This window comes from Camellia sinensis, chromosome 8 (assembly GCF_055761805.1).
Source record: "Camellia sinensis isolate YWXY chromosome 8, ASM5576180v1, whole genome shotgun sequence".
Lineage (NCBI taxonomy): Eukaryota > Viridiplantae > Streptophyta > Magnoliopsida > Ericales > Theaceae > Camellia > Camellia sinensis.
Genome location: NC_138968.1, coordinates 184,009,317 through 184,033,465, shown reverse-complemented (window position 1 = coordinate 184,033,465; position 24,149 = coordinate 184,009,317).

The following is a 24,149-nucleotide window of genomic DNA, read 5'->3' as shown; positions in this document are numbered from 1 at the left end:
TAGTTATTTTTATTTTTATTTTTTTACATGCATCTAACCTTAATATATTTACAAAGTACAAAATGTTGACTAAAATATGGAAAAACAATTATAAAAACATACGAAAATCCGTTCAAAAATAATTTCTAAGAATTTAAACCAACAAAATTAAAAGTTCAAAAACTAGCGAAGAATAATATTTTATCACCAATTGGCTTGGTTTTGAGTTTTCGTTTTTCGTTTGTCTTTGGAAAACTTTTTTAGATTGTAGTCATTTTTTTCTTTTTCTTTTTTTTTGAATACACCTAATCTAAATACATACTTAAAAACAAAAATATTTGTGAAAAAATATGAAAATACACTAAATTTTTATAGTTTTTGTAGTGAATTTTTGAAATTGTTTTCATAAATTTTGTACTTTTAAAGTTTATCTAAATTAAAGGGATATAAAAAGTAAATAAATATATATTAAGATATTAAAAAAGGTTCACTAAAAAAATACAGACTAAAAATTTATTCTTTAAAACTTCAAAATAAATAGGGTGATGCTATCTTAATTTTGAAAATTGGCAACAAATATTTATTTTTTTTTATCTGTATTTTTGCTCACAAAAAATAGCTACATTAATCATCTTTTTCCTTATTTAATTTTTTTTTTTTTTCTTTTTGTGGAGAGGGGTTTACTGTGAGAAAGAATAGTAGCTTTGCATAAAATGTCTTCTTGGATAATAATTTTTGCATGCACAAACGGCTTAAATGTGAGACAGAATAAAGGAGCTTCTATCATGACCCGAACCCGCCCCTATGGATTAAAATCATAATCGGCTAGTAACCAAGAGATTACCTACAGCCTCAAACCAAATAAAACGTATTTCAACAGAGTTAAAGGGCCAAGACGGAAACAAACTTAAAAACTTTGTCCATAGAGCTGTGCTTATATGGTATAACAAAATCATTCCAAAAGTATTTCATAATAACTCACACATACCCATAGAGTTAATCTATATCCAGGAACTTTCAGTTATACAGTCAGCCAAACAAAACTTCCATACAAAGGTGATCCAACGCTTTCGCCAACATTAGCAAAATATAACAAAAGAACAAAAGGGAAAAAACAAGTCTCGTGCGTGAAACGCTTGGGCTGACTCTCCAAAACTTCGACTGTTTCTCACATACTTCACTGAGGCTAGGTTTGGACATCTCTTGGCTCACCTACAGACACATGAATGAGAGTGAGCGATATATAGCCCAGTGAATAATATCAAATAAAGAAGATACATTAACGCAATTTGAAATAGATACATCATGTGGCCTTGGGCCTAATTCATGTTTCTATCTAGTGTATCAAACGACTACAACCTAGATGTATCAAACAGCCTCTAGCCCACTTTGATTTTTAACAAACGGCCTCGAGCCCAATTCATTCGTATCAAACGGCCTTTGGCCCAATCATTCATATCAAATGGCCCTTGGCCCAATCATTCATGTCCAACAGCCTTTGGCCCAATCATTCATGTCCAACGGCCTTTGGCCCAATCGATCATATCCAACGGCCTTTGGCCCAATCATAAGACATAACAGATATTTGTCCCCAATTCAAATTGACAAACTTACGAAACTCAAATAAGAGTCAATAATTGGACAAATAGCATACTTTAAAATATCTTTACTAAGATATTACTCACAGTGATCCGCTAGATAATTTGCCCTTGTGCTTGACCCTACATAATTCATAAACATAATGGGTCACAAGCGATTCAATCTGTTCTTAATTCATATATTCTTCTTAGGCCTCTTTCTTATCTTCTACATCCATTTATAATGTTCAATGTATGCCTAAGAGTTCTTAGAAATGAAAGAGAACGGAAAATGAAATACAAAACCCCTTTTTCAAAATTTCTAAAACAGGGCTCCCCGCTCGAGCGCAGCTTTAGCCGCTTGAGCGGACCCTTTTGGTTTGCAAAAGTACTGGTTGCCTCATTTTTGCACTCGAGCGTGACTTCGGACACTCGAGTCGAGAGCCGAAACATGTGATTGGGCGCTCAAGTGTGACTATCCCCGCTCGAGCGGACATCAATGCTTGCAAAAGTTCTGGGAGCTAGAATTTCACGCTCGAGCGACTATTTCCCCGCTCGAGCGGACCCAACGAATTCTGAAATTTTCAGAATTGTTCTTGATGCTCAAACTTGTATTCAAATTGATGCAACTTGCATGTTATAATCCATAACTCACTTTTACATTTTCTAGCATGATACAAGCTCTATATGTACAACATTATGAAACTTAATTCCCATGAATCAATCACAAGCATACTCAAATTATATCAAACTTATTCCCAACACATTAAATTCATGCAACCAAAACTCATAACTCTATGAATTGTGCTTGCATATGGAATATAACTTTCATTCTCAACTCAAACGATGCAAATGACGATCAAGGCATGAATCTTCACCAAAATTCAACATGGATCATATGTTTTATGCTCAAATACACAAATTTATAGCAATCTTTAACATGCATGCCTATGATGACTTCAAATTCACCAAGTTCAACTCAAATCATGCCCTCGATTACAAATTATCTTTGTGTTTTCATAATTACAACCCAAAGTCATGAATTCATGCCCAATTACTCACCTGTGAGCTCCAATCTTCACAAATGTAGTTAAATCTTGAGTGTAACTTCCAAATTCACAAACTTTGAGCCAAGATACACAATTCTTCCTCCTTCTCTCTCTAGAACCGGCCCTCTCTCTCTCTAGAGTGTGATTTTCATATTTGAGCTAAAAAAGAATGAGATTAAGTGTAATAGGGCCCCTTATATATGTTTGCCTAATCAAATTTGATTAAGGCTAAGTAATTGAGCTTAATTCAATCGTTCTGAATCTAATTATTTTGATCTCAATAAATTTTCAATTAAATTTCACTGTATGCTCTAAAAATTTTGCCGATCATAATGGCACGGTCAATTTCGGTTTCTGTGGCCAATAAGGCCTTCGATTTTTAGTTTACAACAGTAAGTTTAACAGATTTTCCTACGGTGAATAGATAGAAATTCAAAACCACATATAATCATATAAATGGCACTCAAAATCATATTAAGCTCATAATCACAATCATAATTAAGATCAATTAGCATAATACGGAACAGGGTTATCACAGCTTCAGTCCGAAATAGAATAGATGGTTTATAGAGATTGTTTTCTCGAGTCACAGATTCAATACTTGTGAGAGAGGAGGCTCAAGTGCGAGAGAGAAATGAGGGTTTGTAGAGGGTGTCTTTTTAGGTCACGACTTTAGTATTTGTGTGTGTGAAAGTAAGTGATCAAGGTGAGAGTGTCTCTTAGTTTCTGACAACATTTTAATAAAAAAAAATAATTAGTGATAAAATATTTTCGTCTCTTCAAACTCATATGTTCGTTGCCTAATCAATAAAAATACAAAAACAACATTGTTCGAGGATGGAGAATTTATTGGTGATGAAATATTTTTGTCTCCTTCAACTTAACCTTATGAGACAAAAATATATTCGTCGCACAATCAATCAAAATGCAATATGATACATGGAAAATTTATTAGTGTCAAAATATTTTCATCTCCCAAAACATATCCTTCTGAGACAAAAATATATTTGTTGCCCAATTAACAGAAAGATAAAACGAGCATGAAGAGTTTATTAGTAATGAAATATTTTCGTATCTCATAACTTATCCTTCACAGACAAAAAATATATTTGTCACCAAATAAATAAGAAAATGCAACGACATCGTCTAATAAGTTTGGAATTTATTGGTGACTGTAACAAGCCCGCGGGGGGACCTCGCTACAGCTCGGACTCGACTTTCGCAGTCACGGTTCTAAATCTGAACCAAAGAGTCCAAATCCGGCAAATCGTTTTAGGAAAACTGATTTTTGAAAGAAGTGCCAAACATGGACTGCTTTGCCAGATACAGAGTCGCCACCTAAATATTTTATTTTGGGAAATTTAGGAAACCCTGACTCGGTGCCAAAAGGCCACGTGTCCGTCATCACCAAAGTTGCCTCGGCTCGGGAACTTGGGTACGATTGGGGAAGGTCACTTCGTGAGCACCCCCGCTCGCCCGGTCATAGACCGGCCTCTACTAACCATGATATCAATTTTTGAAAACATTGTGAGTTCTTATACCGGTTATTAGCCTAGGTTACTATGTGATGCGCACAGCATATAAGTATAGACCGGGTCGCCCGAATTGGAACAAAACATTTCATGTTTGCCTTTTTTGAAAGAGGTTTTGCTACCCGCAGGTAGGCTTGAAACATTTGATGATTTACTCCAATTCAGATAACCCGACCTTCACCCACAGGCATTCAGGCAGTTATATCATATAAGCACATAGCCTCATGGTAAGCATGCTATCATGGCATTCACTCACACGCATGCAAGGATGCTAAAGCATAAAACTCACCGAGTACTCCAAGCCAAAATAGAAACTATATTAGAAATCATGCATGATCCTAAGTGTACAGAAATGCCTAATACAACACATGCAAAATGCAACTATAGCAGGCTCGGTTATTCTAAGATGGCATATGGAATGCTATAACTACCATGTATTCAATTTGGAATTGAAAGTACAATGCAGTTAGTATGATGCGCCGAGCCCGGTGCATGCAAAACAGATGAATGATGCAAACATGCTGTCATACTGTATGCTAATTGAAATATGCCCTAATCTAATCTTCATAAGCGGATAAATAAAAGGGAGAAAGACGTGGGGTTGGAAGACATACATCACACTCACGCACACTTATTACAGTTGTGCCCTCACTCGGAGGGTCCGAATAAATAATACAGTCCAAATATTACAGTCCCCAAAATAAAAGAATATTACAGTCCAAAATATTACAGAATTCTAATTAATTAATGAATTAACTAGAAAGCAAATAAACTGGCGTGCAAGCCAGGGACTGCCTTGCTTCTGGTGGATGATGCATGTCCGGACTGTCTTGCGCGGAAATCCACCGGAATGCCCCAATTAGCCTCTGTTTACACCTGTTATTTTTTGAAAAGCGTGCCAAGTCCCGGAAAGTTGCTGATTCCTGATTTTGCTGCAACAGAGAGCAAGAAAGGGGCATAGCAATGTATTTGCACAAATATATGCATGTCTCGATCCTCGTGCCACCAATCACGCATACCGAGGCATGATGGCAGAGGAGTCGAAATGCACAACTCAATATAGGATGAATGCACATGAAACTACAGCTAAAACCTAACTCCATCATGGATAATCCGGAGTGTCGGTGACTGGGGAATTGAGACACATTCCGTCACTCGGAGTACGAAACATACCTCGTTTCCCGTGCCCGGGCTAACTCATATTCCGGACACGATGCAATATGCATGATATGCGTGAAATGCAACTAAGATGCAATCCTAACATATACAATGCTATGAAAATGAGATGTCTCGAAATGCGTGCACACGGGCACGCAAACCGAGAAAATGACAGAATGCACTGAAAATGAGGTGCCTCGAAATATGTGCACGCGGGCACGCAAATCGAGGCGATGATAGGTGTCTCGAACTACGTGCACGCGGGCACGCAAACTGAGGCGATGATAGGTGTCTCGAAATACGTGCACGCGGGCACACAAACTGAGGCGATGATATGTGTCTCGAAATACGTGCACGCGGGCACACAAATCGAGGCGATGATATGTGTCTCGAAATACGTGCACGCGGGCACGCAAACCGAGGCGATGATATGAAAAAAGACAAATGGGCTTATACCAACATGAGTGAGCCTCAGCCGCACTCACATGAGATGCCGATGGCAGAAAATGAGGTGCCTCGAAATGCGTGCACACGGGCACGCAAACCGAGGCGGTGCATACGCAATGCAAATGACATGGAAAATGACAAATGGACTTATACTAACATGAGAGAGCCTCAGCCACACTCACATAAGATGCCGATGGCAGAAAATGAAGTGCCTCGAAATGCGTGCACACGGGCACGCAAACCGAGGCGGTGCATACGCAATGCAAATGACATGGAAAATGACAAATGGACTTATACTAACATGAGAGAGCCTCAGCCACACTCACATAAGATGCCGATGGCAGAAAATGAAGTGCCTCGAAATGCGTGCACACGGGCACGCAAACCGAGGCGGTGCATACGCAATGCAAATGACATGGAAAATGCAAAATGGACTTATACTAACATGAGAGAGCCTCAGCCACACTCACATAAGATGCCGATGGCAGAAAATGAGGTGCCTCGAAATGCGTGCACACGGGCACGCAAACCGAGGCGGTGCATACGCAATGCAAATGACATGGAAAATGACAAATGGACTTATACTAACATGAGAGAGCCTCAGCCACACTCACATAAGATGCCGATGAATGAAAAACGAAGTGCCTCGAGATGCGTGCACACGGGCACGCAAACCGAGGCAATGGCAGAATGCGATGAAATGATATGGAAACATGATATGGGCTTATACCAACATGAGTGAGCCTCAGCCACACTCACATAGGATGCCGTCGGATAAAAATGAGGTGCCTCGAAATGCGTGCACACGGGCACGCAAACCGAGGCAATGATAAAATGTGATGCAACATGGCAAAAATGATATGCAAGCATGCTAATGGAATTCCAGCAACAAAACAAGGGGAAAACAGCCTCGGGATGAGGCGAAATGACATGAAATGCAAGGAAATGTCCCGAAATGCAACATTAGGCACCCGAAATGACCTATAGCTATGCTAAACATGCACAATATGGACATGCAATGCAAAGACAAAAGCTAGACAGTCCCAAAAGATGCACTTTCACAGTTATAAACATGGCCAAACAGCAAGCATAGGTAAGGGAAAAATAGTATGCAAGAAAAGGGGGCAAAAGAGGGGTAATGAAGCAAGTGGTATAAGCAAAACCCAAACTGAAAAATTTCCTTCTACAACACTGAAGAGGGACCAAAAATATGAACATTTACAGTATATGGCAGCCTCAAAATCAGTATACAAATATGCTAAAAATGTGATGCAAAACAAAGCTCAAAAGGTGCTATAACATGAAGTATACAAAATAATCACCAAACAGAAAAAACGTGTTAATGAAACATGAAGTATAGATCAAAATAAGACTATCTCTAGGCCTGTAAAATGGCCGAAAACAAAAGCATGGTAGGCTAACTAAACACGCAAGAAAACGAACCAAAAGGTAGCGAAAGAGGCAAGTGGTATATGCAATGCTCAAACTGAAAAATTCCCTTCTACAACATTGAAGAGGGACCAAAAATAAGCATATTTCCAGAACTGTAAAACAGCCAAAACAGAATACAAACATGCTAGAAATGCAATGCAAAATTAGGCTCAAAAGTGGCTATAACATGAGGTATGCAAAATATTCCACAAATGGCCAAAGACCCTTAATGAAACATGTTAAGAAGGTCAAAATAAGACTATCTCTAGGCCTGCAAATCGTCCAAAAATGGAATCATAATGGGCTTCCAAAGCATGCAAGAAAACGGTATTTAAGGAGGACATTGAAGCAAGTGCAACATGGAGGGCTCAAACAGGGTTGAGCCCTTAATGATACATGAAAATGAGCTCAAAATAATGATCTTTCCAGTTTTGGTCGGAGCTCAAATGTACAAGAAAGAAAGGCTAAGAAATGTTGCAAAAAATGAGCTCAAAAGAGAGAAAGTGGACTTACCCTTGAAGATCAATTCTTTTGTTGCTTCTTGGGCCAACTTTGTTGCCTCTTAGCTTCTGGAATTCCTCTCCTTGCTCTTGGAATGGAGTGGTGGTGGTAGAGCTTGGTGTTGTAGTGTAAATGGTGGTGTAGTACTTGAAGCTTTTTAGGAAAATGAGAGAGATGGAGGAGGATTTGTCTCTTGAGGCTTGAAGAACCAATTTTCTAACCTCCTAAAGGGGAGGAGAGGTTCTCTTTATATAGAGAAACCAAAGGGGCAAAGCTTCTCTTGGAAGCTTTGACCAAAAGGGCCAAGCTTCTCTTAGAAGCTTGGAGCAAAAGGGCCAAGCTTCTTGGAGAAGCTAGGCAAAAAGGGTCAAGAGGTTCAAGCTTCTTGGAGAAGCTAGCCAAAAGGGTCAAAAGGTTCAAGCTTCTTGGAGAAGCTAAACAAAAAGGTTCAAAAGGGTCAAGCTTCTTGGAGAAGTTTTAAAAAAAGGGTCAAAAGGTTCAAGCTTCTTGGAGAAGCTAAACAAAAAGGTCAAGCTTCTTGGAGAAGCTAAAAAAAGGGGTCAAGCTTCTTGGAGAAGCTAAAAGAGGTCAAGCTTCTTGGAGAAGCTAAAAAAAAGGTCCAAAAGGGTCAAGCTCCCTCAAGAAAAGGTCTCGGTTAGGAGAAGTGGCCGATTGATCAAAAATAGTGGCCGGCCATGAACTTTTAGGGTCCTCCCAAGTGTGTAGATCACAGATATGTGGTCGAAAGTTGGCAACACTAACTCCAAGGTGTTCAACATTAGCCCGGAAGTTGGGAAAACGGGCGCCGGGAGGCTCCGGAGGAGAGATAACTGGTTGCTGCAACAATTGCTGGCCTCCCACCCTTCAGTGACCTTCCCTGTGATAAAACAGAGGTACCTGCCAAAAATGAACGAAAACCATTGCAAAACGAATGTTCCGGGGCCAAAACACGCAGTTCGAGGTCCCGAAAATGGGCTGTTAAGCACCGAAAGTGGCATTCGACCACGAAGTGGGTTTCCGGGACCCCAGTGTCCCTCAAAAGGGAGCAAGTAGGAAGTATGCCAAAAATCAAAGCAAACGGAGATGGTTAGGCGGTCCCGAACCGAGGCACACGGCCTGACGGTCCCGGAAAACCGGAAACCGGGCTCCGAAAAGGGCAAAATGGCCTACGGCCACCAAATGTAGCCTACGGACATTGAGAGATGGTCTACTAGACCTCTCCCTCCCCTCAGGAAAAGAAACCGAGAAAACCGAGTCTGGTTCGCAAACCGAGACAAGGCACAGAAGAGGGTTCGGAAGTCCGGAGGCAGGGCTCACGGCCGCAACTCTGAAGCTTCTGAACAAGCACATTATGCAACATCACAAAGCGCTCAATCGGTGACGTCTGAGTCTTAAGGTCGGTCAAAAATGGGGTGTCTACAGTGACGAATTACTTTTGTCGCAAAAAACTTTAAATTTTGTGACAAAAATGTTCGTCTCCAATGATCTAAAATAATTGGCGCCTCTTTTTTTTCTGACGAATTTATTTTTTCGTCTCCTATAGTTTTTGAGAAAAATTAAAAGAAACGACAATAATAATATTTCGTCATGTTTGGGTTACGTTCTAAGACGAAAATAAATTTTATCACCAAATTTTAAAAATTAATTATTGAAAACTCCATACTAAACATATAACGACCCCAAAATCCGTATTAGAGATTACCTTTATGGCCTTATGGGTTAATGCATTTTAATTTAATGATATATGTTCAAATTGAGGAATTATCTGTTGAGCCATGGCTTTAAAATTGAAATTACCGACCTTTATGGGTTCAGAAATCACAATTGAGTACTTGAGTGTGTTAATGAAAATTTTTAGAACTATTTGGGAAAATTAATTGGAAATCTAATTTGTCTGATTCGTTAATACACGTTTGGGTGGTTAACTTGGTATTGCAAATTGAAGGCCTTAGAGCCTTCAGAAACCAGAACAGGGGACATATTTATGATCAGCACAATTTTTAGAGTTATCTGGGAACTTTAATTGAAATTTGATTTCGTGCGATTCGTAAGACCACGTTTGGATCTCCCTATTGTGTTAAGCCATGTGTGTGTGTTTATTTATATATATAGATATGCCTTTGAGTGGTTGGTCTCATCTTTGGGAGCCCAAAATATCTAAAAAGAGAGAGAAGAGAACCATGAGAGAGAAAGAGAGAAGAGAGACCAAGATTCTTGAAGAAAAGCTCAACAATCATGGGGGTTTGAAGAGGATTGAAGGGAGTTGAAGAAAGAGAAGGGAGATCAACCATGGACGCTTGAGGAAATGGAGGAGAATTAAGAGGAAGACAAAGATTGAACTAAGGTATGATCATCTATCTTGAATCCTTATGTTTAAGGCATCAATTACATGAAATCAAGGATTGATATGGAAGATGTGAACTTTGAACCCCAACTATGGCTATATTATGCTCTTGTGTTCTTGTGCTTAGGAATTGAGTAATATTTTGAGGTTATGATGTTTAATGGAGATTAATAATGTGAAATTTGTCATGTATTAAAGGGTTTTGGGCTTTGATTTACATGGAATTGAGGTTTGATTTTGAAAATGAGAAGTTCCAATTTTATAGCCATTTTCGGACTGCAAACTGCCCAGGGCCGCACGTGCGACTCTGTTTCCCGTACGTGCGGGAGACAGCTCTGTTCAACCAACTTTGAATAAGCATATCTTTTGCCTCGGGACTCTGTTTTGAGTGATTCTTGAGCCTAAAATCAAGCCCTAGAAGTCTAGTTTCCAATGGTGGTGGTCTCACTCCCAAATTCTAAATACAGAAATAGTTATGTCCAAATTAGTGACGACTGTTCACTTTCTGTCAACTAATCTTGTACCATTTCTTCACCTAAACCATTTCCCATCGATTTCTCCTGTTTTCTGAGACATGGATTATAACTTATTAAGGAATAATGATCTTGGTACCACCATGGCTAATTGATTGAATGATCAAAGAGAATAAGTAAAGGATCGAGTATAATCTCATATTATGTGTTGTGCATTGTACTTGTAGGTCAAGACGAGGACATCGTCCCGTTACTACCGGGAGCCGATCACTGTGAGTAATAGTGGTGTATCGATATGTTTCATTTACTTCCTGTGATTATGATCTATGTATTGTTATTTGTGAATGGCATGTTCCATTAATATTGTGCTTTGATTCAATTAATGAATATGCGAATAATGGCATTGATATGGACCTAAGGTCGTTCTGTCCTTAGTAATAGACGTGGGCCCAAGGCCGTTATGATGTGAATTGTTCTGTCCCTATTAATACAGCGATACATTTGCCTTCTATTAATAGTAATTATTAATGTTTTGTTATCCGCCAGACAACTATGTCGACTTGTAATAAACCATGGGAAAATCTCTGTGCACTATTGAGTAATAGTACTGTAACAATACATTTGCTTACCGTTAATAGTTAATACTGACGTTCTGTTATCTGCAAGTTAATCTTCTGAATTCATGATGAACAAATGGAACATATGTGTAGTATGGAACAATGATATTTTTGTGTATCTGGAATCATTCTGTTTTGTTAATAATGGGCCCGAGGCCAATCTGTTGATATCTGGGCCTAAGGCCGCTCTGCATAATATGTTGGGCCTAAGGCCGTTCTGTATTATTTATGGTCTTAAAGCCGTTATGTATTATGTCTAGGCTTGCAGCCGATCTGTATTATATCTGGGCTCACAGCCGATCTGTATTATATCTGGGCTTACAGCCGTTCTGTCTTATATCTAGGCTTACAGCCATTCTGTATTATATCTAGGCTCACAGCCGATCTGTATTATATCTGGGCTTACAGCCGTTCTGTCTTATATCTGGGCTTACAGCCATTCTGTATTATATCTGGGCTTACAGTCGTCTTGTATCATATTTGGGCTTACAGCCGTTCGGTATTATATATGGGTCTGAGGCCGTTCTGTGTTACATGTGGGTCTGAGGTCGTTTTAAATATGATTCTGTATAAGATCTATGTACAATTTTATATGCAAATTTACATTCTCTAAGTCTATGCTCAATTAATTAACCTCCTTACATTGCTATTATTCACTGAGCCTTGCTCACTCCGTTTTTATGATTATTTCCGTAGGTGAGCCGTTAGAGATTGACACTAGAGTTGTACTAAGGTTCGCTTGTCTGCCAAGTCACCGGGGTATGTCTCCATGTGGAGGCCTTAATTTGTGATGGGAGTCATATAAATTATTAAGTCTTATGTAAGAGTGTGTGAGATCTATATGAATTCTGTGATTATATATATAACTCTGGGAATGTATTTAAATGCTTAAATCCAATTAAACCATCATGTATGCACAATCTCAATGGATATTGTCTTTTATTGATATTGCTTCCCCCTAAGACCCCGTATATGGTTAAATATTATTTTAAAATTCTTTTTTGAGGCCTATGTACAGGCCGGTCATGGACCAAACTTTTAGGAACAGGTTTGGGTCGTAACAAAACAAGGTATTGTTTTTTATTAATTTTGAAAATTAAAAATTTATTATTATTTTTTCTCTATATTTTTTCTCACAAAAAAATAGCAACATTAATTATCTTTTTTTTTTTTTGTGGAGAGAGGTTTTGACCTTCGATTTTCTGAAATGGGTGTTCTAGACGAAAAAGGTAGAGTTGGTTTAGACAATGAGAAAAAGTGCCTGCATGCAAGAGGGGCCTTCACCGTGAGAAAGAATAGTGGGTTTACATAGGGTGCCTTCTTGGATAATAGCTTTAATGCTGGCATGCACGAAGGGCTTAAGTGTGAGACAAAAGAGATAGCCTTTAGTGCAAAATAGAAGAAATAGTTTACAGAGTGTCTTCTTGAGTCACAACTTCAATACTTATGAGAGAGGTGTAGGCACAAATGCAAGAGAGAGAAATGAGGGTTTGTAGAAAGTGTCTTCTTAGGTCACGACTTCAGTGTCCGTGCACATGAAAATGAGTGAGAAAGGTCAAAGTGTGTCTCTTGGGGTCACAGTTTCAGTGCTCCGAAACACAAAACCACAACATTTTAATAAAGATAAATAATTAGTGATAAAATATTTTTTGTCTCCTTAAATACAGTAACAGAAAATTTATTATTCGTGACAAAATATTTTTGTCTTCCACAACTTAACCTTATGAGACGAAAAATATATTCATTACACAATCAATCAGAATTTATTAGTGACGAAATATTTTCGTCTTCCATAACTTATTCTTTCGAGATAAAAATATATTTGTCACCCATTTAATAGAAAGATGAAACGAAATTGTCTGGATGATAGAGTGTTTATTGGTGACGAAATATTTTCGTCTTCCATAACTTATCCTTCCTAGACAAAAATATATTTGTCGCCTAATAAATTGAAATATACAACGACATCGTTTAATAAGTAGGGAATTTATTGGCGACGAATTACGCTTGTCATAAAAAAAATTATATTTTGTGACAAAAATGTTCGTCTCCAATGAGCTAAAATAATTAGCGCCAATGCAAATGAAATTTGCGCATCATTTTTGCAGACGAAATTTTGTTTTCGTCTCCGATACTATTAAGAAAAACTAAAACAAATGACAAAATTAATATTTCGTCATCTTTGGATTAAATTTTAAGACAAAAAAAAAATCTGTCACTAAATTTCGTCATAATAGCCTAGATTTCTTGTAGTGTTGTAACATCTCACTTGGCTTACTGTAGACGTCCCCGAACGCCCCGGGAGGGATGAGCCCCCGTTCCGTTCATTTGGGGTTCACTACAGCTCAGGACTCTCAAATTGTCACGGTTCGTAATCTGAACCAAAGAGTCCAAATCCGGCAAATCGTTTTGAGAAAACAGATTTTTTGAAAGAAGTGCCAAACATGGACTGCTTTGCCAGATACAGAGTCGCCACCTAAATATTTTATTTTGAAAAATTTAGGAAACCCTGACTCGTTGCCTAAGGCCACGTGTCCGTCATCACCAAAGTTGCCTTGGCTCGAGAACTTGGGTACGATTGGGGAAGCTCACTTCGTGAGCACCCCCGCTCGCCCGATCAAAGATCTGCCTCTACTAACCATGATATCTATTTTTGAAAACATTATGTGTTCTTATTCTGGTTATTTGCCTAGATTACTATGTGATGCGCACAGCATACAAGTATAGACTGGGTCGTCTGAATTGGAACAAAACATTTCATGTTTGTTTTTTGAAAGATGGTTTGCTACTCGCAAGTAGGCTAAGACGTGGATTTGCCACCCTCGGGTGGGCTTAGAAAAACATGATTTTGCCACTATCTAGTGGGCTTAAAACATACATTTGATGAATTGTTCCAACTCAAATAACCCAACCTTCACCCACAGGCATTCAGGCAGTTATATCACATAAGCATATAGCCTCATGGTAAGCATGTTATTCATGGCAGTCACTCACACGCATGCAAGGATGCTAAAGCATAAAACTTACCGAGTACTTCAAGCCAAAACAGAAGCTAATTAGAAATCCATGCATGATCCTAACTATACAAAAATGCCTAATGCAACACATGCAAAAATGCAACTATACCAGGCTCGGCTATTCTAAACATGGCATATGAAATGCTACAGCTAACATGTATTCAATTTGGAATTGAAAATACAATGCAGTTAGTATGATGCGCCGAGCCCGGTGCATGCAAAACAGATGAATGAATGCAAACATGCTATCATATTGTATGCTAATTGAAACATGCCCTAATCTAACCATCATAAGCGGATAAATAGAAGGGAGAAAGACGTGGGGTTGGAAGACATACAACACACACACGCACACTTATTACAGTTGTACCCTCGCACAGAGGGTCCGAATAAATAATACAGTCCAAATAATACAGTCCAAATAGTATAGTCCGAATATAAACAAATTCCTAATTAATTTACAAATTAACTAAGAAAAATAATAAACTGGCATGCAAGCCAGGGACTGCCTTGACTCTTCTTCAGATGATGGATGATGCATGTCTGGGCTGCCTTGCACGGAAATCCACTAGGATGCCCCAATTAGCCTCTGTTTTACAATTACTCTTGGAAAGCGCGCCAAGCTCCGGAAGGTTGCTAATTCTTGATTTGCTGCAACAGAGAGCAAGAAAGGGGCATAGCAATGTATTTTTACAAATATATGCATGCCTCGATCCTCATGCCACCAATCACGCATATCGATGCATGATGGCCGAGGAGTCGAATTGCATGACTCAATATAGATTGAATGCACATATAAACACAGCAGGGCCTAGACTCCATCATGGATAATCCGGAGTGTCGGCGACTGGGAATTGAGACACGTTCCATCACTCGGAGTACGAAACGTACCTCGTTTCCCGTACTCGGGCTAACTCCTATCCCAAGCACAATGCAATATGCATGACATGCATGAATGCAACTAATATACAACCTAGCATGCACAATGCTATGAAATGGCATACACGATGCACGAGATAACATGGCATACACAATGCGCTAACATACGGCCTAGTATACACAATGCTATGAAATGAAATGGCATACACAATGCACAATGGACTTACACCGATATGAGTGGACCTCAGCCACACTCACATAGGAGGCCATAAGATGAAAATGAGACAACTCGGGATGCGTGCACACATGTACGCAAACCGAGGACCGACCCTAAGGCACAAAATGCCACTCTAACAAGACATGGCAAGGCATGAAATATAATATGCAAACATGCAAATTTCAGAAGCGAAAATATGACCCAAGGCAGCCCCGAAACATGACAATATAGCACCCGATGCATGAAATGAGACCCGAAATGCAAAACTAGGCATACGCAATGACCTATAGCTATACAAAGCATGCATTATTTGAACATGAAATGTGAAGACAGATTCAAGGCAGCCCAAAAACAAGCATATTTACAGTTTTAGGTGAGGCCAAACAATGAACACAAATGGGGCTAAGCTAGCATGCAAAAATGGCCTTAAATGTGAGATAAAGAAGCAAGTCACAGCTGCTGACCCCAAACAAGAGAGGGACCTTCAACAAAGTTGAAGAGGGGCCCAAAACATGATATTTTCCAGTTGGTGGCCAGACCCAAAACAGTGTAAAAGAATGCTCAAAATGCTATGCAAAATAAGGCCAAAAAGAGAGCTATAACACAAAGTATAAGAACGATGCCTCAAATAGTGAAAGACCCTTAATGAAACATGAATAGGGGGTCAAAATAAGGTCATTTGTAGTTCAGACCAGAGCCCAAAAACAGAAGCATAAGAGACTAACAAATCATGCAAAAATGGATCCAAAAGAGAGATATAAAGGCAAGTGGCAAATGGAAGCCACAAACAGTGATGAGCCCTTCAACAATATTGAATAAGGGCTCAAAATAAGCCACTTTACAGTTTATGACATGCCTCAAAACAATTTATACATAGGCCAAAAATACTACACAAGAAAATGGCATACAAGAGAGGCAATGAAGCAAGTGCAACGAGGAGGCCTCAAACAGTAAAGAGCCATTCAACAATATTGAAGAATGGCTCAAAATAAGCCACTTCACAGTTTATCTCGGAGCCCAGAAATGCTTAAAAACAGGGCTAATATATCATGCAAGAATAGGCCCTAAAAAAGAGGTAAAGAACAAAGGGGGAGAAGAAGACTTCAAACAGTAAAAAGTTCTTAATCAAACATGAAGATGACCTCAAAATATGATCTTTTTCAGTTTGGATCGAAGTCCAAAAATACTTGAAAATAAAGCTAAACAATCATGTAAAAAAGTGCAAGTTTAAGGGAAATAGGGACTCACCCTTGAAGAATAACTTTCCAGCAGCTTTTAGTCCGAAAATCTGAGCTTTCAACCTCTTCAAATGTCCTCCAAGGTACTGAAATGAGTAATGGAGGTGATAGGCTAGGGGTTGTAGTGTAAAAATGGTCCAAGAACAAAGGATTTTGGAGTCTTGGAAGAGAGGGAGAGGGAGGTTGTGTGTATAATGCTTCAAACAATTTTCTAACCCCAAAACACAACTGGGAGCTGCTGGTTTTATAAGCAAAAGAGGTGGAAAAGAGGGAGGAAAATGGGGGGGAAATTGAAATTCAAATTTCCCTCCAAAAAGGCCAAAAAGTGGGATATAAAGGCAAGTGGTAGCTGCTGAACCCACATGGCCGAGAGCCCTTCAACAAAGTTGAAGAGGGGCTCAAAACAAGACACTTTGTAGTTTATGACCAAGTCCGAAACAGCTCACAAGTAAGCCTAAAATACCGTGCAAAAATAGGCCTAAAAGAGCGTTAAAAAAGCAAGTGATAGGAGGAGATCTCAAACAGCAAAAGGTCCTTAATCAAATATGAAAAGGACCTCAAAATATGATTATCTCAAATTCGGGTCGGAGCCCAAAATGCAGAATGAAGGTTCGGGAGCCAAAACACGCAGTTTGGGGCCCCGAAAGTGGGCTGTTAGGCACCGGAAGTGGTGTCCGACCACGAAGTTGGTCTCTCGGACCGCAGTGTCCCTCAAAAGGGAGTAGATAAGATGTATGCCAAAAACTGGAGCAAACGGAGGTGGTTAAGCGGTCCCGAACCGAGGCACACGGCCAACCGCGCCGAAAAATCGGAAACCGAACTCCAAACGGGCAAAACGGCCTACGACCACGAAACGTAGCCTACGGCCACTGAGAGATGATCTACGAGACCTCTCCCTCCCTTCGGGAAGAGAAAACGGAGCCTGGTTCGCAAACCGAGGTAAAGCACAAAAGAGTCCGGAAGTCCGGAGGCAAGGTTCGCAGCCGAGACTCTGAAACTTCTAAACGAGCACAATATGCAATATCACCGAGCGCTCAACTGGTGACGTCTGAGTCTCAAGGTCAGTCAAAAATGGGATGTCTACACTTACAGTGAGAAGGGTGTTAAATGATAAACATTATCCTTTCGGAATGTAATTCCTACGAGGACTTTGCATAGGAGAGTTCGAATCCTATCACTTTGCTTGGTTAGAGTTTTCTAAAAACACTTTTCAGAAAATTTTACTTTCTTGTTTTCCGTGTTTTTTTGTTTTTACTGAATTTTTTTAATATTTTAAGCAATTTTTTTTTTACTTTTTAGACAAACCTAACATAAATATACCTAAAAAGTAAAAAATTTGTGAAAAAAACCTTTTAAAAATTCACTAAATACCAAAAAATATATAAAAAAAAAACAAAAATTTAGTACATTTTTTGTATTTTTATGTATTTATTAATTTTTTTAAATGTTTTTTCAGAATTTTTTTACTTTTTAGGTACATCTAAGTAATGTGCATCTAAAAAAGTAGAAAAAATATTTAAAATTTAAAAAATATTCACTAAAAAAAAAACATGAAAATCAAAAACTTAATTTTCAAATAACTTAATCCAAAAAACTCTAACCAAACACACTGATTAGAACTATGTCATGCGGAATCTACAAAAGCTCAAACCAAACCCTAATCACAGGTATTGGAATTCATACTCTCGAATTTACAGAGCTTTTGTGTCTACTGTTCACTTGCTAACTTAGGTATTAGAGGGGTTTCCGGCACACACTCGCTAGCTAACTTATGTTTGTGTTTTCAGGTAACAAAATGACGACAACATTTAGAAGAGTGCAAACTTGATCAACAGAATTATACGAGAAAGATTATTTCACGCACGTACAACATGCATTCGCGAAGACTACCAAACAAAAAACCTTAGAAATAAGAACTAACAATATCATCCAGCACTACAAGGAATATGCAATGAATTGTTGAATTTATGCATTTATTCTATTTAACAATACGTATAACTAACTAATTCAAGCTCGAACAAATCACTTTCGACCAATTTGCTTTATTGTGGTTCACAATTTGGAAGCAGCTCATGGAGATATACCACTTAATTCTCTGGAACTCAATAAAGCCTTAAATTCTAGGGAAAATTACAATTAAATGGAACTTTCTGAGAAAAAATAAATTATAAATTAATGAAAAAGTTTAAAATTTTAATTATTAATATTTATTAAATTTGTGAATATTTTAAAAATACCACCGATTTGATATTTTTCCTAAATTGTACCATGGAGTTCAACAACTTGAATCTTTTGTTGCTAGCTACCTTGATTAACTAAAACTCCTATCTCTGCTAAAATCATAGGGTATTGTAATCTCTATAAAGAAATTTCAGGAGATGAATTGTCTAATTATTACCTAATATGAAGAAGAAAAAAACAAATCCAAAGCATGTGTCATTTCTTTATTATTGAAAATAGTTGAACCTTGTTCCACGATCGAAAACCACAAGCACAACAAGCGTAAGATTTCTAATTAGTACTCTTTTCTTTTGATTACTTTCTCAGGAATCAAACAGAGACTTCAACCAACATGAAAAGAATTCGAAATCAGAGAAGACAGGAGGAAAGTGACGAACCAGGCAAGGTGGGTTGGGAACCCTAGGAGCATGATGCAACCGGAGCTTCGGAGAAAGGTTCGGTGACCGAAATGAGTTGGATCCGGGTCACTTCCACGAAGATCCAACTGATGGGCCTAGTTCACACTGGCCTTGGACTTAAAAGTTATTGGACTATGAATGGGCCGCCCATTTCATCGTTCTGGACTGGATTTGTCATTCCATGGACAATGCAACCACTAACTATAAACAACAAAAACAAAATCCAATGATTGAGACCCAACAAAAAAAAATCCAATTGCAAATAAATTTGGGCCTTTTAACAAATATTTAAATTTAAACCTAGAAAAAAACATGTATATAATCTTTTTATGTTTCTTGTTTACTTATAACAAAATAATTTAATAATTAATATTAAAATTTTATGAATAAGCGAGTGGGCCCAATATATCAATTCTAAACTCTTTAAAAAGTAAGTTGGGCATATCACCGGACCAATAGTGACCGCTATTGGCTACCTACATAATATTAATTCGTTTATTTGTTATTAATGTGACCATTTTTTATTTTGTGCAAAACAAAGCTTGAATGATTACCATTTTGACAAAATATCATTTCTCATTTTGTGTTTGAATTTGTGGAGGGAAAGGAGAAGGAAATTCTTCCATTTTCATTTTATTCTTGCACTTAAACCACGCAAATTACGTGTTTTTCTTAACTTTTGGCTAATTGTTCTTAAAAAATAAAATAAAATAAAAAACAAAACAAAGGAAATCATAGAATTTTTTTTTTTTTTTTTTTTTTTTGGGGGGGGGGGGGGGGGGGGGGGGTGTTTGTTCTCTATTGTCAATCATAACAAATGAAGAAAGGGAATTTAAGGGTAGGTCCAACCAATCACTTTTTTCCACATTACCATCATGCAATTTTATAAAACAAAATGGCTTCCATAATTGCAAGTCCGTCAAAAAATAAAAATAAAAATAAAAATATGGCAAGTGCAACACTTTTTCCAAAGCAAAATAATTATAAATTAAAAAATACTTACCATTTTCATATTAATCTTATTATGTGGAAAATCAATGTTCAATTTTGGTGTTTTTAAAAAAAGTGTATTAAAAAATACAATCTTCGGAAACAATTGCCAAACAAGTTTCATAGTTCTTAAAAACTGCATATAAAAAGTGCAAATTAATCGGGTTGATGATGTCACAATGAGATCACCCTAGGCACCTTGTTTCAAAATCAATTCTATAAGTTTTGTTATGATTATTAGTAGTTCAATTGGCACTTTTTTTTCCTTTTCTTTTTTTTTTAAAAAAAATGAACTCTATTTTTTGTTTTTATTCTGTAAGATTATAGTAAGCTCTCATTTTTCCTCTCCGAAGGATTTTGTAGAGTAAAACAAAAAAATACGCATAAAAGAAAAGTGTGAATAGCAAAACCGATTATTGTTTGACTTTTTAAAAATTATTAAAGTTGACATGAGTTGTGATATAAGTGGAAATGTTAAGCGATAAAAATTTAAAAATAAAATTAAAGATTTTGAGTTAAAATATTTTCAAAGGCCATTAAAAATTTATTTAATCGTTAATTTTAAAATTTTAAAATTAATCAAAATACGTACAAATTAACTCTAACACCTCATCATCAAAATAAATAACTAGATAATTTGAGAGTCGCTGGACCCATTCATAACCAAAGGAATGTTTGATGAAATGCAGGTCAATCATCAAAGTTGACACCCCCACCTGTGGTGAAGACCCATTTGGTGACATGACACATGCCCACTAGCCACTTGTCAAATTCATGTTTGCTTGTCATCCCTAATGGTGTGGAAACTTATATTCAAATATTCAAGTCAAAAACAATTCAAACAAGTCCATCAAATGGGTGATAGTCATGTAAGGAACAAACATGATAACCATATCTCATCTTTATTACTTTATTTCTTTTGTGATGTGTTAACATTGTGATAATTATAAATATAAATAATGAAATTAACTTCAATAGTGATGACACATAAAATAAGAAATAAATTTCAATACATGAATTCATGTTTTAGCCATTGGAGGTCTAGGAGAATCTTACCCCTAACTATTAAAATATAATTTAAAGGGCATACTATAAATAAGAAATTGAAAAACTAAGTGCAGTATTATTAGTTGCATTAGGTCAAGTTCTCACTTGTATTGGGCAAAGTTATCACTTGCGTCGAGCATAATTTTTATTTGCACTGCATGATTTTGTAATTAATTTTTATTTATTTATTTATTTGATATTCCTTGAATATAAAATCTAGATAGTGTGCATTTGGCGCAAATGTGTTTTAAATAAAGATGATAAGGATATAACAAGAACTCAGATAAACTTAGATATCAAAGTTTATCAATTTAGCCCGATCTCATTTAATGGGATTCAAGGCTTGTTTTGATTTAGTTTGGTTTGGTTACATTCATAGAGCAATTAATAATATGTGATGTTGTCACAAAAGCGTTAGAAGATGTTACTAGAATCACAAACCAATGTTGTGTATTTATTATTATAATAAAATTTTAAAATTTATTTTCTTAATTATTTATTATTAAGAAATAATTATTTATTTTCTTTTAAATTGCATTAGATACAAAATACAACGGCCACCTTTGGTATGTATACAACTGCCACTTTTTATATCTATATACTATTATAATAAAAAAAAATAGAAAGTGGCAACACCTAATTTGAAACTAATACACAAGAATCAACAGTGATTGGTACCACTAATTTTACATCATTAAACCATCACTAAAGAGCTGGGAAAAAAAAAAAACACAAGAGCAAAACATCCCATCATGTGGGACCTATACCAACATTAGAGTTATTAGTGCTCCTCTTTTAGTGGTCTCAACCATTTTTCCACAAGAATTGGTGTTGAAATTACCTACATATAGCTCGGCTTCGTTTGACTATGATTAAAAAGTTAAGAAATGTTATGTGTCATGAAAAATTGCTTTTCAACTATGTTATTTTGTAAATTATTAAATAGATTTTTTTTAACTAAAAAGAAAAAAACTTGCCTATTTTTGGTTAAAAGATTGAGGATCCGCTCAATTTTTCTACTAAAAAAAAAATATAATTTCTTTAGAAATTACCAAATGCACCAAATTTTTAAATTCTAAAAAGAGGAATGCTAGGATATCAACGATTACATCAAATATTCACATAAGTGTGTGTCACACATTTTTGTGAGTGCTTGATAAATTTTTTGAGATTTCTAATATTTTTATTCTAAAAAAATAAAAAAAACATAATTAAAAAAAGTAATTATCAAATAACACCTAACTCCAATGGAAGCCATTTATGTGAGGTCCTATACAAAATTTTAAGGATGAAACCCAATGGCAATACAAGTGGCAATCGGCTGTGTCCAAATTTCTATCTTTTTTATTTCAAAACATATACAAAAATATTAGAGAATATTAGTGCTTAATTAAATATTTAGTAATATTTTTTCGTATCTCTAACATTGTTTAAACACATTATGTTATTGAATTGTTAAAAAAAGTTAAAAACACAAAAATATTTAAAATATAATTTAAGAATTATAAATATTTTAAAACAGCAAAAAAAAAAATGGAGGAGAAAATATCTAATGGCGTGGGAAAGAGAGTTGGATAAAAATCAAAGTATGAAACATAACCATGGAGACCATTGAATTTGCAGGTCACGTCCTCCTCCTGGCGTAATAAAGTCAAGCTCCAAAATCATAGCAGTTGACTAATCTTAGGTGGTTAGAATTTATTGACTTATAGAATGGTCAGTAGTACTAGCGTGCCCACGACAATGATTTAGACCATTAAAAAATATATCATTAATAACATTAATACATTAAAAATGATAAAAAAAACAGAAAATAAAAAAACAAGACATAGAAAGTGAGTGGAGCCCACTACCACGTCATTAGTATTCCTTCTAATACTTCATTTTTAGTGCTTCCAAGTATTTTTCAGCGTGCCCATTTGCGGTGCATAAAAAACAAAAAACAAAAAAAAAAAAAAAAAAAAAGGGAAAGGAAAAGTAGTACTAGCTTACTCCTCCAAGATTCAATCACATCACATCCAATTAGATAAGCTGTGAGACTGGTGTTGCAACATGTGTCCTACTAATAACAATTATCAGTACAAAAATATATAATAGCTAAATATTTATAATTTTAATATATATTTGTTTTTTTAAAAAATATATTTATTTTTATATATATTTTGACGATAGCAATAATAATTTTAAAGACTCTATGTAATAATTTTTTCTTTTAACATTAGGCTAAGCGAATAGAGTATATAATACTCTCTGCAATAAATTATGAGAATATTATATAAAATATTTGATTTTATGTCTGGTGAATGTCCTGGAGGGAAAGAAGTAAACGCACAGTCATAGAGAGATTCATGTTTGGTGAATGTCGTGGAGGGAGAGAAGTAAACCTAGCCATGATTGTTTTTGTGGGCGGTTTGTACACTAGGTGGCTGGGGCACATTAGAAAAATATTATTGTCAAACACTCAAAACCTCATCCTAATCACAGCTTTATAATAGTGGGGTATAATATTAAAATGCGAAAATTATTGAAATGATTAAAATAAGGAATTTTTATTGATAAGTTCAATTTAGAAGTGTTTTAACTCAAGAAGTCTATGAAGAAATTTTTTAACTCATTTAGGCCTCGTTTGGGAACAGACTAATTTAGTAACTTTTTGGCTATTTGGCTAAAAAGATAGGTAAAAAAAACTTGTATGTTTGGGATCACTTTTTGGCTAATTACGAAAAGATGTGCAAAAAGTAGAGAGAAAAGAGAATCTTTGACTTTTTGGTATGAGTTGTTGGCTTTTTGGCTAATTTAGTAACTTTTTGGCTAATTGGCTAAAAAAGTAAGTCCCCAAACGAGGCCTTAGTCCCATGTATGTATAGTTTTATTCCATAAAGTTCATTTTCTTGATTTACACTATTTTCTTGGACACTTATGCCCTTATATTTAATTTTGATACCCTTATAAATATTTTTTGAACGATTAGCAATTTAATGATGTGAACATTCATATTTTAAAATTCACATTGG